Source organism: Parasteatoda tepidariorum, chromosome 12 (genome assembly GCF_982258835.1).
Source record: "Parasteatoda tepidariorum strain Cologne lab strain chromosome 12, Ptep-v5.0, whole genome shotgun sequence".
NCBI lineage: Eukaryota > Metazoa > Arthropoda > Arachnida > Araneae > Theridiidae > Parasteatoda > Parasteatoda tepidariorum.
In genome coordinates, this window is record NC_141766.1 from 21,267,653 (window position 1) to 21,283,973 (window position 16,321).

Genomic DNA, 16,321 nt, shown 5'->3' on the forward strand with positions numbered 1-16,321 from the left:
GTTTTAATTATTACAATTCTACCAAAAAATATTTAACTTTAGTAATTGATCATCACACTCGATATATGTGGTCTTTTGCATCTAAATCAATAACTACGGAAACTTATGTAAATTTTTTGCACCAAATTTTTCAAATTCAAACCCCTAACAGTATTTTGAGTGATAGAAATGCCGCGTTTACTTCTTCCCACTTTAAAAAATTTCTTAAACATAGCAAAATCAAACAATTGTTAACTACAGCCCATAGACCTGAAACTAATGGAAAAGTTGAACGTTTAGGACAAACCATTGTAACACGTTTAAAATGTAAAATTAATGATTCTTCTAAAAGAATTCCTTGGCCTAAATTATTAAAAGAAGTAACCGAAGAATATAATTTAACTCCACATTCAGTAACTAAATTCCCACCAGCTTATTTAATGTTTGGCACTCTCCCATTTAATCATCCTTTATCTGAAGAAATTTTTCCACCAATAGAAGAAGCAAGGAAAATTGCAGTTGAAAGAACTAAACAATATCATGAAAAAAAAAAAAATTATTATGATGCAAGATTCACTCATATTGAATTTTCCCCAAATGATACTGTAATGTATGAAGATTTTAAATACCCCAATACTAGGAAACTTACCCCCACTTTTTCCGGTCCATATATAATTCTTGAAAAAATTTCTGATGTTAATTATAAAATAAATAAAAAGAATATTCATAATAAAGAAAATTCAGAAATAGTTCATATATCAAAATTGCGAAGGTACCACCCACCTGACAAACTGAAATTATGTCACGAATACAAAACATGTAATTATTTAAATGGAATTGACTATATTTTATATTAAATTTAATAATTTTTCATTGTTAAAATAAAATTAAAAACACTGAATATGACAACATTACACATGGTTCAATGAACATGTGGTCCCCTTTTTTCTGGAAGATCCGACCTTTCAAATTTTCTTCTTCAAGTTCAATGTTTACCCAATCTAGAAGGATATGGGGCGATGGTAGTTTCTCTCTGGTGAAAACCAAAAAAATTTATAGTATTTAAGCATTTATTGAAACTAGGATCTTCCAGCACATCATTGTTGAGACTAGGGACTGTTTTCCTCCTTTTGGGGAATACAGCCCCTTATCCAGCAAAAATTTTCCCCTAACAACACTGAAATCCTAAATTTCAGATTAAAGACCATTGTGTCAAAATTTTTTTATACATTTTATTTTCAAGATGTACAAATCCTGAAGAAAAATTTTTTTTGGAAAAGGTGTCAATTTGTATTGGTATATCTCATATCACTTGTATTTTCATGTTTTTGAATATTTACATTTTAAAGAAAGTTTTTATGAATTTTCTTACAGTGAAAGTTTATTTTAATTGTGTTAGTATGAGTAATAAATTTATTTACAGTGATTTTCAAAAAGGACTGAAAAAACTTAAATCACAAGAAGTATTGAAAATGAAGATCTAACACTTCATTTTGATGGTAGCGCTACTTCAATTTTTTTTTCTCGAGACTTTCATGAAATTTTTTTTATATTGTGTGCTTATATGTATTTTTTATAGTTCATATTACTTTGGAATCTTGTTAAAAGTACAATTTGATTTTTTTTTATTTTAGTTGTGTCATCATAGGGAAAGTTTTGCAAAGGGATAATTTTTAAAATTTTTGATAGTAGTTAGAAAATTTTCGGCGAGGGGGGATGTAACATAAAAAGCTTCAATTAATCTTTTTATGTTAGTTTCTTCGTTATAAAACAACTCCTAATTTATTACTACTTAATTCTTCGAATCGAAGCACTTTATGATACTTTTAAGAAACCACATCCTGTTTCTAAATCTATTTTTAGCCAACTATACATAAATTTAAATAAAGATATTTTTCCTTTTAAGCCTTGTGAGAATCGCGTGATATATTTAATTAACCAATAGTAATTTCTGAGTTTTCCCTCTTTTCCCTAAATATAGACATTTTCGGATTTTTTGCAAGATTTTCCCTACCAGAAAGACTGTTTGCTGATGGAGTAAACATCACTTCTTCGCTCCCACTCAACTAAGAATGATCAAATAAAAGTTACTCTGATTTAATTAAAATCCTGTGTCTGTTTCCCTGCTCGGTCCGACTGCATCATTTTACATATATATATATAAGAATTTCTCTCAATTACTTTTAAAAAAGAATTTGGATTCATGCGCACAACTGGTTCACTTTTTAAATAGTCTGCGCAGACTACTTATAAAAAACTGTATGGAGATTTTCTGATGTAGGAGGTAATGGATAGGGCCCAGGTGCCCAGCTAAATTGCACTATTAGGAGTAAGACAGTTACATAATTCCTGACTTAAAAGCCTTTCAGTTGCTTTATACATATATTCGTATCTCTATTCTGAAGAGATTAACGCTTTGAATGGTACGCTAATTGTACATGGCTTGCCCGTCTGGCCACAACGGTAGATAACTAAATTTGCAAATATTAGACAAAAATTGCTAGTTTTTAAAAGGTTTAGCATGACATATCTGAAAAAAGTGGTGAACTATATAACCCTGCGAATTGTTTAGAAATAGTGGTGGATAAAAATCTACTAAATTGAATTTATTAAATCAAGAATATCACAATTAATAAACTACCACTTGAAAATATTTATTCGATGTCCAGACCAAGTTGGCATCTCTGTGTATATAAATAAAACTATTTTGTGTGCTCTATATTGCATTAATTTCTTCAAACCAATTTAGTAATGATAATAATAGTTAAAAAAATTAAAAATTTATTTGAATTATGTGTTTCAAATAATCTTGGTTTCACCGGTCAACGGTGACCCCAGTGGGGCTGAGAACAAATTCTGTGTTTGTCACCGGTGACCCCTATGGTATTCAACGTGTTAACATATTTCGTAAAAACTGACATAAAACTTTACAGCGAACTTATGAAGTAATTACAATAAAAAATATTGTTGGAATAAACAAGTACATTCCGTAAGAGTCGTCTGCATTTAACCCGATCGTTTTTTTGAATTTTCGTTCGATTAAAATTGCACACGAATATTATTATTTTGAATAAAAAAAGGCGCATGTCATTGAAGCTGATTCTTTAAGTGGAATGTTTTTATATTTATAAGTAAAAGATGGAAAACCTGTTATTCTGAATTGTTTAAAAGAAAGTGCATCACGCCCATTTCTATAGCATTAAAAATCTTATCGGACATGTTATCCTTGAGACTTAAGTATGGCGGGGCAAAAAATATTTTTAGACATATAAACTTCATTTATCTAGATTATTAAATATGCATTTTTTCGATTTATTAGCATTCTTATTATCTGTGATTATTTTATGAAAAATGACGAATTATAATGTTTCTTCATTTTTCTTACATCATTTATCACAGAAATTATTTTTAACGTTATTTTTTACTTTAAACATTCTAAAATTGAAATGCATTATTACCCCTGTTGCAATTATTGTAATTGAAGTAATGTATTTCCTAAATGAACTGAATATTGCCGAATTACTTATTGAAACACAATATTAGTCATATTAACTGAAATACAATATTGAAAATACTATAAAATAGTTTGCCAAATGCACAATCAGCAGAACTGTAATAAAGAGAGCAGGCTGGTTCCATAGTTCTTGCAGTATTATCATTAGTTACACTATCGATGTTTGACATGCATTTTGACATATAGTGGGCTCAACCCACGCCCATCAGCCAAATATGGGACATGATAATTTTAATAGTTGCATTCAATAATTGAATAACTCATTTAATAACTCATTGCAATTATTAAATACCGTGGTTTTTTATTTTGAAGTAATGCGTAAAGGAAAATTATTAGTAAGTGGTAGTTCATTAATGTTTAAATTAAGTGGCTATTATTTTATGTTAGGTACTACTCAATTTTAAATAAATAATAATTCCTCTTATCATAGTCCAAAAAGTAGAAGCTTTTCATAACTTATATATCATAATAGCCAGTCATGTTTTTTTTCCGTAGTTGCCAATCCTCAAGTTCTAGCTTCTCAGAATATTTTAAACGGTAGTCAAATCGCAATTTGAGTTGAACTGAATTTTTTGAACTTTCACCAGCAGATTAAAAACTTCCTTGCTCAATTTATTGGTTTTATATACAGGATGTTCCAGGATTACTGGGACATTCTGTCATAAACAAACTTTCAAGGGGGGACAAACTTTCAGAGGAGTTATGGGAGGTCAAAAGGTTTCAGAATGGAATTGAAACCCATGATTGGAAATGTCATGGGAAAGTAGCGTGACAGGTGCTAAAAACAAAGAGACACAAGACTGACATCATTTGGAATATTTATTAGTCAAAGATATTACATGCGCTGATTTATGTGAAAATATCACAAAAGATGCTCAAGTTCTCCACCATTGCTATGAATTTGTGACACCGACGGGCGATGGATTGGTGGACTCGCTCAAATACACCTGGATTTCGTTGGATATCTGTAGATTTAAGCAACCATTTCCATTTTGGAATCCACAGGTGTTGCATACAACAGCTCTTTTCAGTGTACCCCAAAGAAAGAAATTGATGCAGCTTAAATCAGGAGAGCGTGGTGGCCAGGAAACCGGTTCAACAAGCCCAATCTATCTTGTGAACAGTTCCACATAGCGACGAACGAAGACGTTTCCGACCACGGGTTGCTTTGCAAATCTAAATCCTTATGATGTCATCAACCAACCTTTAAAGTTCGTCCCAATGATCCTTGGACAACCTGTATACACTAGAGAAAAATTAATAGCGAAATAGTTTATGATTTAGAATAGAGCATATTTTACACTTCCCCAAAATAAGATATAGATTGAATAGTTTTACTACCAGCTTTTTTTTCTCTTTTCCGTCTTACATTCAGCCTTGCTCCGGCATGAATTCAAGCATTGAAAGAATTAGATCAGGGTTCTCAAGGGCAGCTAAAAATGTGAAATATGATGATTAATAAACTTCAAAAAAATAAAAAAAATATATATATATATATATTTATATATATTAGAATACTTCTGAATTCTGAAAGTAAAGATTGTTTTTACTTTATATATGAATAATTTGAAATGTAAATCATAGTGATAGTTAAGATTAAATAAACTAAGATATTAGAAATAAATAAAAATGAATTTAGTTTCTACTACTTTTTACATTTTTTGTCGTGAGTGGCATCACTCTTAAAGTAAATGCAATAAAGAGATTAAAGGAAATTAACCAAATATTTAGATTAAAAGTAAATGAAATTTGTATGTGTGTCATTTGCATACAGCTATAATATTTTGCCATGTTACAAACTTTCCATACCAATAAAATATTTTTTTTACATATTGGTACTTTTACATATAATGTTATTTGAACTCTGCAATACAGAATGGGAACTATTCAACCTAAACTTCAGTATCATTACTATTATTCAATCACTTTAATGACAGGAAAATTTTGTCAGAAATAAGTTTTGCCTAGGAGGGAGGGGGGTAGAAGTAAGGTATTTCAGTTTGTAGTACTCTTGAGAGAGCCAATCCAATTATTAAAGTGCAACGAATTCAATGTACAAAAATACATTTTCGCTTAGCAAACAAAAAAATGTGTGTTTAGTCATTTAGATTATTTGTATACGTTCTGTTCCCTGCTGTTTTCATCAGCTAACAGAGGTTAACAGGTCATTAACCTGAATGTAAAGATAGAATTCTATACACTACACAGAATGACCATCGAAGACTTACATCAGTGAATTCTCTTATTGTTTCGTTTCATTTATCTTCTTGGAAAAACATTATCGGACTGCCTTGGACACTTAATCATTTTTGTTATTACTTTTAAATTACCATAAATTAAATTAATCTGATTTTTTCGATTATTATTATCTTTTTACATGTTCTTGTAATAAGTTGTTATTACTATGTGAAAAGTGTAGAATTTTTAGAAAAATAGTTGCGAAAAATAATTGACTAATTGAGTATCTATGTGAACTAAAATATGTACTGCATATGAAATGAAGTATAGAAGTTGAACTATAGTATGGCAATTGAATTAAATTGTAGAATTTGAATAGTATAGAAGGTACTATTGTTGTGTTTAGTTTACCCTAGAAGGATATTATCGGACTGCATAGGATACTTAATCAACTCTGTTATTACTTTTAAATTACCATAAATTAAATTAATCTGATTTATTTCTTTATTTCTCTTCTAAAAAAACACGCCTTTGGGACTAAGAACAGGTGTAAATATGAAAATACACATTCTTTCAGCAGCAATACTAGCACAACTCATAATTCAGCTTGAAGGTATTCTTCGTTTAAGCAAACTAAAGCCTTTCCTATGCATATATATATATATATATATATATATATATATATATATATATATATATATATATATATATATATATATATATATATATATATATATATATATATATATATATATATATATATATATATATATATATATATATATATATATATATATATATATATATATATATATATATATATATATATATATATATATATATATATATATATATATATTATTACTATGTGAATGGTGTAGAAGTTGAACTACAGTATGGTAATTAAATTAAATTGTAAAATTTGAATAGTATAGACCATTGGAGTAGTTATTTTAATCAAAATACGGAACTATAATAAAAAATGATATTAAAATAGTGTATAGAAGTTGCCTAATTGTATGGAAACTGATATTAAATACAAAAATTGAACTACAAGCATTAATTTTTTTTCGCAGATTGACTATTGAAGACTACATCTGTGAATTCGCTTATTGTTTTGTCTTGTTTATCTTGGAAGGATATTATCGAGCTTCATAGGACACTTAATCAATTTTGTTATTACTCTTACAGCGTTCCCGTAGGTCTTGAAAATTTTAAAAACTGGTTTAGAAAATAAAACAACTGTCGATATTTTAATTTCTGTGTAAACAACACTAAGAGTTGTTTTAAAAAGAAAGTTTATACGCATGAAAATTCCAGCTACTAAGCCACTTAACTATTAAGTAGTATATTAAAATAAGAAATATCTTCTAGCAATAACCTAAATTTACTACGACTACTAAAACTTTTCAAAGACCGTGGGAACCTTGTTTTAAATCGTCATAAATTAAATTCAACCATATTTTTTTGTGCTAGGTTTTTCATGCTTCTTATAAGCAATTAATATTATTGTCTGAGTGAAAAGTATCGAAAGAAAATGTCAACAAAAAAGAATGACAGACTAATAGAGTATCTTTATGAACTAAAAGAAAATATGTATAACATTTGAGTCGAACTATAGAGGTTGAACTACAGTATAGTAGTTAAATTAAAGTGTAGATTTTGAATAAAAGTATAGACTATTTGAGATATTATATATAAATTATATAATATCTCCATATAATATCTTATATAATGTCTATAGAATATAATATGTTATTAACTTTCATAATTTGATATAATTATTTAAATCAAGTTATGAAAGTTAATAATAACAAGCGGCATAAAAGTTATTACAGAGGTTGACCCATTGTATAGAAGTTGATTTTAAATGCAGAAATTGAACTAAAACAATAGAATTTTCTACATAGACTGTATATCGTAAATTACATCAGTAAATTCTCTAATTGTTTTATTTCATTAATCTTGCTAATATGATATTATCAAGTTGCGTGGGACAAAAAGTCATTTTTTTAATGTTTATAAATTTTAATAAATTAAACTCTCTTATAATTTGGAATTTTACTGCTTCTATTGGTTTTTGGCAAATAAATGTAAATCTATGTGTATAGTTCATAGATTATGCTTAAAAACTTAAGTAACTACTTGAACGAAAAAAAGTTCTGAAAAAATAAAGAAGAAAAGTGAAGTAAAGTATGGAAATTGAATTATAGCATAGTAAAGAGACTGAAGTATAGAATTCGTGAAATAGACCATTTTGAGTAATTATTTGGACTTAAAGTATGTACGTTTGAGTCTTGAAAAATGTTAAGAAATTGAATAGATAATATATATGTTGTTGTTGTCGTAAGTCATTTTAAGGCAAAGGGTGTGATTCTTCTTGTTTTCCAGTGGCGCCATCTATGGCCAAGAATTTGACTTCTGTCACACCCGTTTATAGGGCAGACCCATTCATTCATCCGCAGATAGTAATTTTGACCTGGACCAGAAAACGATCAATCTCCAATTCAGTACTCCCAGAGGTATAATTTGTTATGGGAATGGGAGGACGTTGTGACTCGACAGATTTAACATGCTCCAGTCACCATTTACTACACGTTGAGTCTTCGACTGGCTGGATTCGTATATATATATATATATATATATTAATTTTGCCAGCATTTTAAAGGTTTACCTGTAAAAAAAGTGACTTATGACGCAAGCCTTCGAATTATTTAGAGGTAGTGGTACGCAAAAACCCTTGAAATGGAGTTTTTTAAATCAAGAATCATACATTAACCCTTTCGCACCAACTGCTCCGGACGCGCCTAAATAACAAATATTTGACTAAGTTTGCTTACTTTTTAAAAGGTTTAACATGACTTAACTATGACAAAGTGGCGAATTATATAAGCCTTCGAATTATTTAGAAATAGTGGTGGATAAAAACCTAATAAATTGAATTTATTAAACGAAAAATCACAATTAATGAACTACCTCTCGAAAATATTTATTCGCTGTCCGGAGCAAGTTGGCATCTCTGAATACGTGACAGCTTAAAACCGTATCAATCAGGGTAAAAAGATAGAACTGGTAATCAAAGTAATTTCTTAGCAGTTTATTTGTGGGCGGAGTTATAATTGTTTGATTTATTTAATTCACCATTACTTTGTTCAAAATAAAACTATTTAGTTATACTTTGATTTAACATTGATTATATATTTGATTAAACTAACAATAATTAAAGTAAAAGCAAAGCAATTCTGTCAAATTAACAACGACTACATTTAAGTTACCGATTTTTATTTAACTACAACTTGATTCTGATTTTGTACGAATGCTTTTCGGAATCACACGTCCCCAAGGGGTTAAAGGACTATTTCACGATAACATTTATCCGGAGCAAGTTGACATCTCTGGCAAAAGTAACGTATTGATATTTTATGAAATTAGAATTAAAAGAGTTTTGATAAATTACTATTTATAAATTACTATTACATACAAGATAAATTATAAAAACCTTTATGTTATTCGAATCATTTAGCACATTCAATGCGAAGAAGCATGAAATGTGCTACAAATAGAAATATTATTTTGCAAAGGAATAGGGAAATAAAATCTATGAAATTGTAGGAAATAAATTATTTTTACCGAAATACAAATGAAATGAAAGATTTTTTCGATGGTATGAAATGCATTTATAAGTCTTCTTTTTCCAAGAAAAAGAAAAAAAAACGATTTACCATATAAATGTTTTCCCTCGCTTAGAGAATTATTTTTTTTCCGGAGGAAATATAGTGTAGCACAGGTTTTCATTAGCACTAAATATTACTTAGACTTCCTTATTTTATTTTTAGCATCTTCTTTGCTAGGATAGTTATTCTGAAACTACGAATATCACTTTCTTTTATTATGAACATTGTTATTCAGTAATTGTGAGGAAGTGAATAATTTGTATTTTTGTGCAATGAAATTATTGCCGCGGAATATATTGAGTATTTAAGAAAATTTAGTCCCAAATATTTATTATTTTAAATAATTAACTTAATGCTTAATTACAATAGTATGCTGAAGTTATTTTTATTAGGGTTATTGCTGCAAATTTTTATAAAGGCATATTACGCAGGACTGGCAACTTACTTCGTTTTTATGGAAAATTCTTTCTAATTGTAGCTAAATTAATGTTTTAATGCAGAGCTCCCCAACCCTTTTATAGCCACATGCTTGTGCCTAAACTGAGTAGGTATTTTCTACTTTTAGCTTTTATAATTTAAAAGAAAAAAAATCACATTATAAGCGTTTTACTAGATCAAATTGAAGATTTGGAACACTTTGCAATTACAATTTACAATTACAATTTACAATTGCAATTTACAATTACAATTTACAATTACAATTTACAATTACAATTTACAATTACAATTTACAATTACAATTTACGATTACAATTTACAGTTACAATTTACAATTACAATTACAATTTACAATTACAATTTACAATTACAATTTACAATTACAATTTACAATTACAATTTACAATTACAATTTACAATTACAATTTACAATTACAATTTACAATTACAATTTACAATTTACAATTACAATTTACAATTACAATTTACAATTGCAATTTACAATTGCAATTTACAATTGCAATTTACAATTGCAATTTACAATTGCAATTTACAATTACAATTACAATTTACAATTACGATTTACAATTACGATTTACAATTACAATTTACAATTACAATTTACAATTACAATTTACAATTACAATTTACAATTACAATTTACAATTACAATTTACAATTACAATTTACAATTACAATTTACAATTACAATTTACAATTACAATTTACAATTACAATTTACAATTACAATTTACAATTACAATTTACAATTACAATTTACAATTACAATTTACAATTACAATTACTAATCCAATTTACTACTCCAATTTACAATTCCTATTTATAATTCCAATTTACAATTACAATTACAACTTGCAATTACAATTTACAATTAAAATTTACAATTGCAATTTACAATTACAATTCATAATCTTTCATCTAAGTCTTATTGCAAAAATTTAAAAGTTTTAAAGATTTAAAAAATACTAGAAAATTATACTAGTTTTACTAAGACCATAATTACTTTTATTGGGATTCAGAAAATTAAATTTTGGAGATTAAATTTTTTCTTCAGTGTTATATTATTAGGAAATTAAATTTTTTCTTCAATGTTATATTATTATGAAATTAAATTTTTTCTTCAATGTTATATTATTATGAAATTAAATTTTTTCTTCAGCGTTATATTTTTATTGCACACAAAAAATCTTATCTACCAATTTAAATTAAAGGAAACTAGCTTTAATAAAGCATTCTGTTGCCGTTTTCTTTTTACATTTTAGTTGTACCAGATTCCATTGTTGGAGCATGGAGATTGTTGCCTCTGTGCGAAACGAAAAGTAAACAAGCAGTTAGACTGTTGTCCTTGATTTAACCTTTCAACCAATACAGCCTAACACAGGACCTGCTCTCATTTAATTAAGTGCTTAAGTACTTCGAACAGACATTTGTTTATCCTTTTACCAGAATAAAAACATTATAATAAAACCTGGTTCGGTCGAATGTGCTATTACGCTCTTAGAAAATTAATAAAAATGATTGCAAAAAAAATATATAGTTTTAGTTTTTTCGTAACTATCAAAATAATTTTAATTTAAGGGAAATATCAATAGGTACAAAGAGCGTAACGATTGAAATGCTGAAGTGGAAAATAAATTTGAGCATTTTGATGAGTCTTGAGATATTTTAAATTATACCACTTTTTTATTTTCACGGTGGTGGCGTAAGCCAATACCTCCTAGATTCGAAAGCCTCAGCACGGTTTTTTATAGGTAGTCTGAGCTGACTGTTTAAAAATTGAAGCAGTGGTGAGAATGAAACTAAATTCTATTTTGAATAAAATCCTTTCCTTTATTTATCAAAAACTGGGCACCTGGGCCACGCAGCCGCCCTTATTTTGAATATAATAGACAGAAACTTATCATATATATATTTGAGAATTAAATCTTTGGTGGTAGACAAGTAAATAAGACAGATCAATTATATTCAAAAGCTAAAAAAAATTTTTTAGACGTATATTTGCTATCACTTTCTTATTTTTACTAGATATTCTATTAAATGGCTCTTTTGAAACTAGTTTACTTTCGTAGTGGTCAGATCGGACGACCTATATGAAACCGTGTGGAGGCTTTGCTTAAGACTCCACACGGCTTTTTCTAAGTTGTCTGCGCAAAAGTGAAACAGTTGAGCTCATGAACCCAAATTCTATTTTAAAAGTCCTAGTCCTAGTGTTTAGATTTCACTGGGCACCTGGGCCGCGAAGCGGCCCCTATCCCATTCATCTGGAATTTTTGAACAGTTTTGGTTTAGCAATGAGGTAAGCAGGCAATGGAGTTGCTTTTATGAATGTTTCAAGCTCTTTGCTTGAATAACTAAAAAGGAATCAAAAATAAATTGAGCAGCTTGCTCTAAACTGTGTTTGTTTGATTTTGGAGTTGTTCAGAATTGTATCAGCATGAGTAAACGTTATTTTCAGAAAGGTTGATGAAATTATTTGTTTTGATAGTTATGATATGAGGCGTCGAAGGTGAAATGTGCAGCTATTGGTCTGTAGTTTTTATCTTTGATATAATTTTCAAATTTAAAGATTTCATTAAAATTTGCTGTTTTACATTCTATGGCTTTATCGAAAAAAATCTGCGTTTAGCTTGTATATATGCTGTGATAGAGTTGGTATTTTTAGGTCTGCATGTATATTGGTATTCCGGATGAACCATCTTGCACCGGTTATTTTTCTAAGGATCTTGTTTTGGCATTGGTTTAATTTCTTCAGTAGATGTTGAGGTATCGTTGTCCAGGCAGGTGAGGCATAGGTAAGTATTGGGCGGATCATTGCTGCATATAGTAGCTTCTTTAGTTTAAGTGACATATTCTGATTATATATTAATGGTTGTATGGCTATTATTGCTGCTTTTTTAAAAGTAATTGAAAGAAATTTATCATATATATTTGAGAATTGAATCTGTAGTGGTTGACAAGTAAATGAGACAAACCAATCATATTCATAAATTAAAAAAAACTTTAGAGGTATATTTGCAACCACTTTCTTATTTGTACTAGATTTTCTACTAAATGGTACTTTTGTAAACAGGTTTATCTTCCTAGTGGCTTGATCGCACTACCTATAAGAAACCGTGTGGAGGCTTTCAGTTACAGGAGGCGTTGCTTAAGACCCACTCAGCTTCAGATTGATGAGTACCAGCTTTCTATTGTTTGAAAACGTTAATTTCTTATTTAGAAACCTGCAATTTTTAGTTCATTTTTAAAAAAGAGGATAAGACTTTAAATCGGTTAGTAATTTGTTATAATTTTAACAAGTTCACTGCCAGCCGAGTGCTGGTGGGAATACTATATCAATCATGGAAGAGTAGTTTTCTTGTAAAGATAAAATCAAAGTTATTTCTTTTTTATTTTAGCAACCATGTTAGATTTTAAATACTAAATGATTTTTTTAAATAAACAATATGCTATTGTCAGGAAAAAGCATTATATTTTCTTCAAAAACAATTAGAAGATAATACGTGTCATGTTGTTGACACAAAATGTAGGGATGAACTATATCACGCTCTATCGTATGATTGGCAACCAAGTGCTAAATAAAAAAATTTCAAAATTTGGATGGAACTAATGGAATAGTTATTGCGAAATAGAAAGTTAAAATATGACTTTGCTGAAATTCTAAAACTCAAATATTATTTTACTGATTTCGCTCAATTTTTTAAAAAGCCAAAAAATTTAAAATGCTTGAAAAACTTATATACCTAACAATTCCTTTCCATGTCCAAATTCCATACATTGATTTTCTTCTTCTAAACAAGAAGAAAGTGAAATCGACGTTAACCCTTTCGCGCCGACTGTCACAAATATGTGTCAGCATAAAACCGCATTAGGGTAAAAATTTAAAACTGGTATTCAAAGTATTTCTTTAGCTGTTTATTTGTGTTTAATTGTGTTATAATTGTTTGATTTATTTAATTCACCAATACTTAGTTCAAAATAAAACTATTTAGTTATACTTTGAATTAGAAATGATTATATATATGATTAAACTAACAATAATTAAAGTAAAAGCAAAATAAGTCTGTCAAATTAGCAGCGACTGCATTTAAGTTACCGTTTTTTTTATTTAATTACAACTTGATTCTGATTTTGCACGAATGTTTTTCTGAATCACCCCGTCCCCACTGGGTTAATGACCCCAAACTTTCGATAGCTTTCTTTTTCAGATTGTAGTCCTCCCCCCCCCCGCTATTTTGTTGGTCAGAAATAATAATCAGACAAAAAAGGCATATTTTTCAGAAAAAGTATTTTTTTATGTCTCTTTCTGTAACTTAATTGATAATTAACCCTTATTAATTAGCATGTTTGAGGTCACTCTTTTCAGCTATTAAGATTTGCACTTTGTGAAGATCCAATCATTATAACAAAAGTTATTTATTTCTTTATTTTATGCACACATTTGCTTTCCATCTTATCTTGAAATAGAACTCTCGGACAATAATAATAGGAAGTGTTTACGCCTAAAATAGATTCAATAAAGTGTAACTGTTAGCAACCGTTTCGCTACTTTTTTTTTTATTCTTATTTCGACGACTTGATTATCCTATCTTGACACCTTGTTTTGACATCTTCGTTCTTGATTAGTTACAAATAATATTTAGCTTATGTATTTAGAACTCTCCACGATTCGTCAAAATATTTACAGTGGTAACAAAATAATTCGTTAAATATTTATTTCGAAGGATATTTAGTATGAATCAAAAACTCAACAATATAATAACATTTTGTTGATGACTCATGAGCTTTCTAGAATTTCCTATTCCACTACATAATATTTCAAATCTGAAACATATCTATATAGTTTCGACTGTTATGTACAGTGTGTCAAAAAAACGGACCACTCTGAATAACTATTAATCTAATGATTGAATCTTCACGAATCGGAGAGAAAAAAAGTCGTATATTTAAAATGAGATTTCTCAAGAACTATTCAGCCGATTTCACTCAAATTTTGTATTTTGCCATACGAAATTCGTTAAATATTCATTTCTAAATACATTTAGCATGAATCAAAAACTCAACAATATAATAACATTTTGCTGATGACTCATGAGTTTTCTAGAATTTCCTATTCCACTACATAATATTTCAAATCTGAAACATATCTATATAGTTTCGACTGTTATGTACAGTGTGTCAAAAAAACGGACCACTCTGAATAACTATTAATCTAATGATTGAATCTTCACGAATCGGAGAGAAAAAAAGTCGTATATTTAAAATGAGATTTCTCAAGAACTATTCAGCCGATTTCACTCAAATTTTGTATTTTGTCATACGAAATTCGTTAAATATTCATTTCTAAATACATTTAGCATGAATCAAAAACTCAACAATATAATAACATTTTGTTGATGAGTCATGAGTTTTCCAGAATTTCCTATTCCACTACATAATATTTCAAATCTGAAACATATCTATATAGTTTCGACTGTTATGTACAGTGTGTCAAAAAAACGGACCACTCTGAATAACTATTAATCTAATGATTGAATCTTCACGAATCGGAGAGAAAAAAAGTCGTATATTTAAAATGAGATTTCTCAAGAACTATTCAGCCGATTTCACTCAAATTTTGTATTTTGACATACGAAATTCGTTAAATATTCATTTCTAAATACATTTAGCATGAATCTAAAACTCAACAATATAATAACATTTTGTTGATGACTCATGAGTTTTCTAGAATTTCCTATTCCACTACATAATATTTCAAATCTGAAAAATATCTATATAGTTTCGACTGTTATGTACAGTGTGTCAAAAAAACGGACCACTCTGAATAACTATTAATCTAATGATTGAATCTTCACGAATCGGAGAGAAAAAAAGTCGTATATTTAAAATGAGATTTCTCAAGAACTATTCAGCCGATTTCACTCAAATTTTGTATTTTGCCATGCGAAATTCGTTAAATATTCATTTCTAAATACATTTCGCATGAATCAAAAACTCAACAATATAATAACATTTTGTTGATGACTCATGAGTTTTCTAGAATTTCCTATTCCACTACATAATATTTCAAATCTGAAACATATCTATATAGTTTCGACTGTTATGTACAGTGTGTCAAAAAAACGGACCACTCTGAATAACTATTAATCTAATGATTGAATCTTCACGAATCGGAGAGAAAAAAAGTCGTATATTTAAAATGAGATTTCTCAAGAACTATTCAGCCGATTTCACTCAAATTTTGTATTTTGCCATACGAAATTCGTTAAATATTCATTTCTAAATACATTTAGCATGAATCAAAAACTCAACAATATAATAACATTTTGTTCATGACTCATGAGTTTTCTAGAATTTCCTATTCCACTACATAATATTTCAAATCTGAAACATATCTATATAGTTTCGACTGTTATGTACAGTGTGTCAAAAAAACGGACCACTCTGAATAACTATTAATCTAATGATTGAATCTTCACGAATCGGAGAGAAAAAAAGTCGTATATTTAAAATGAGATTT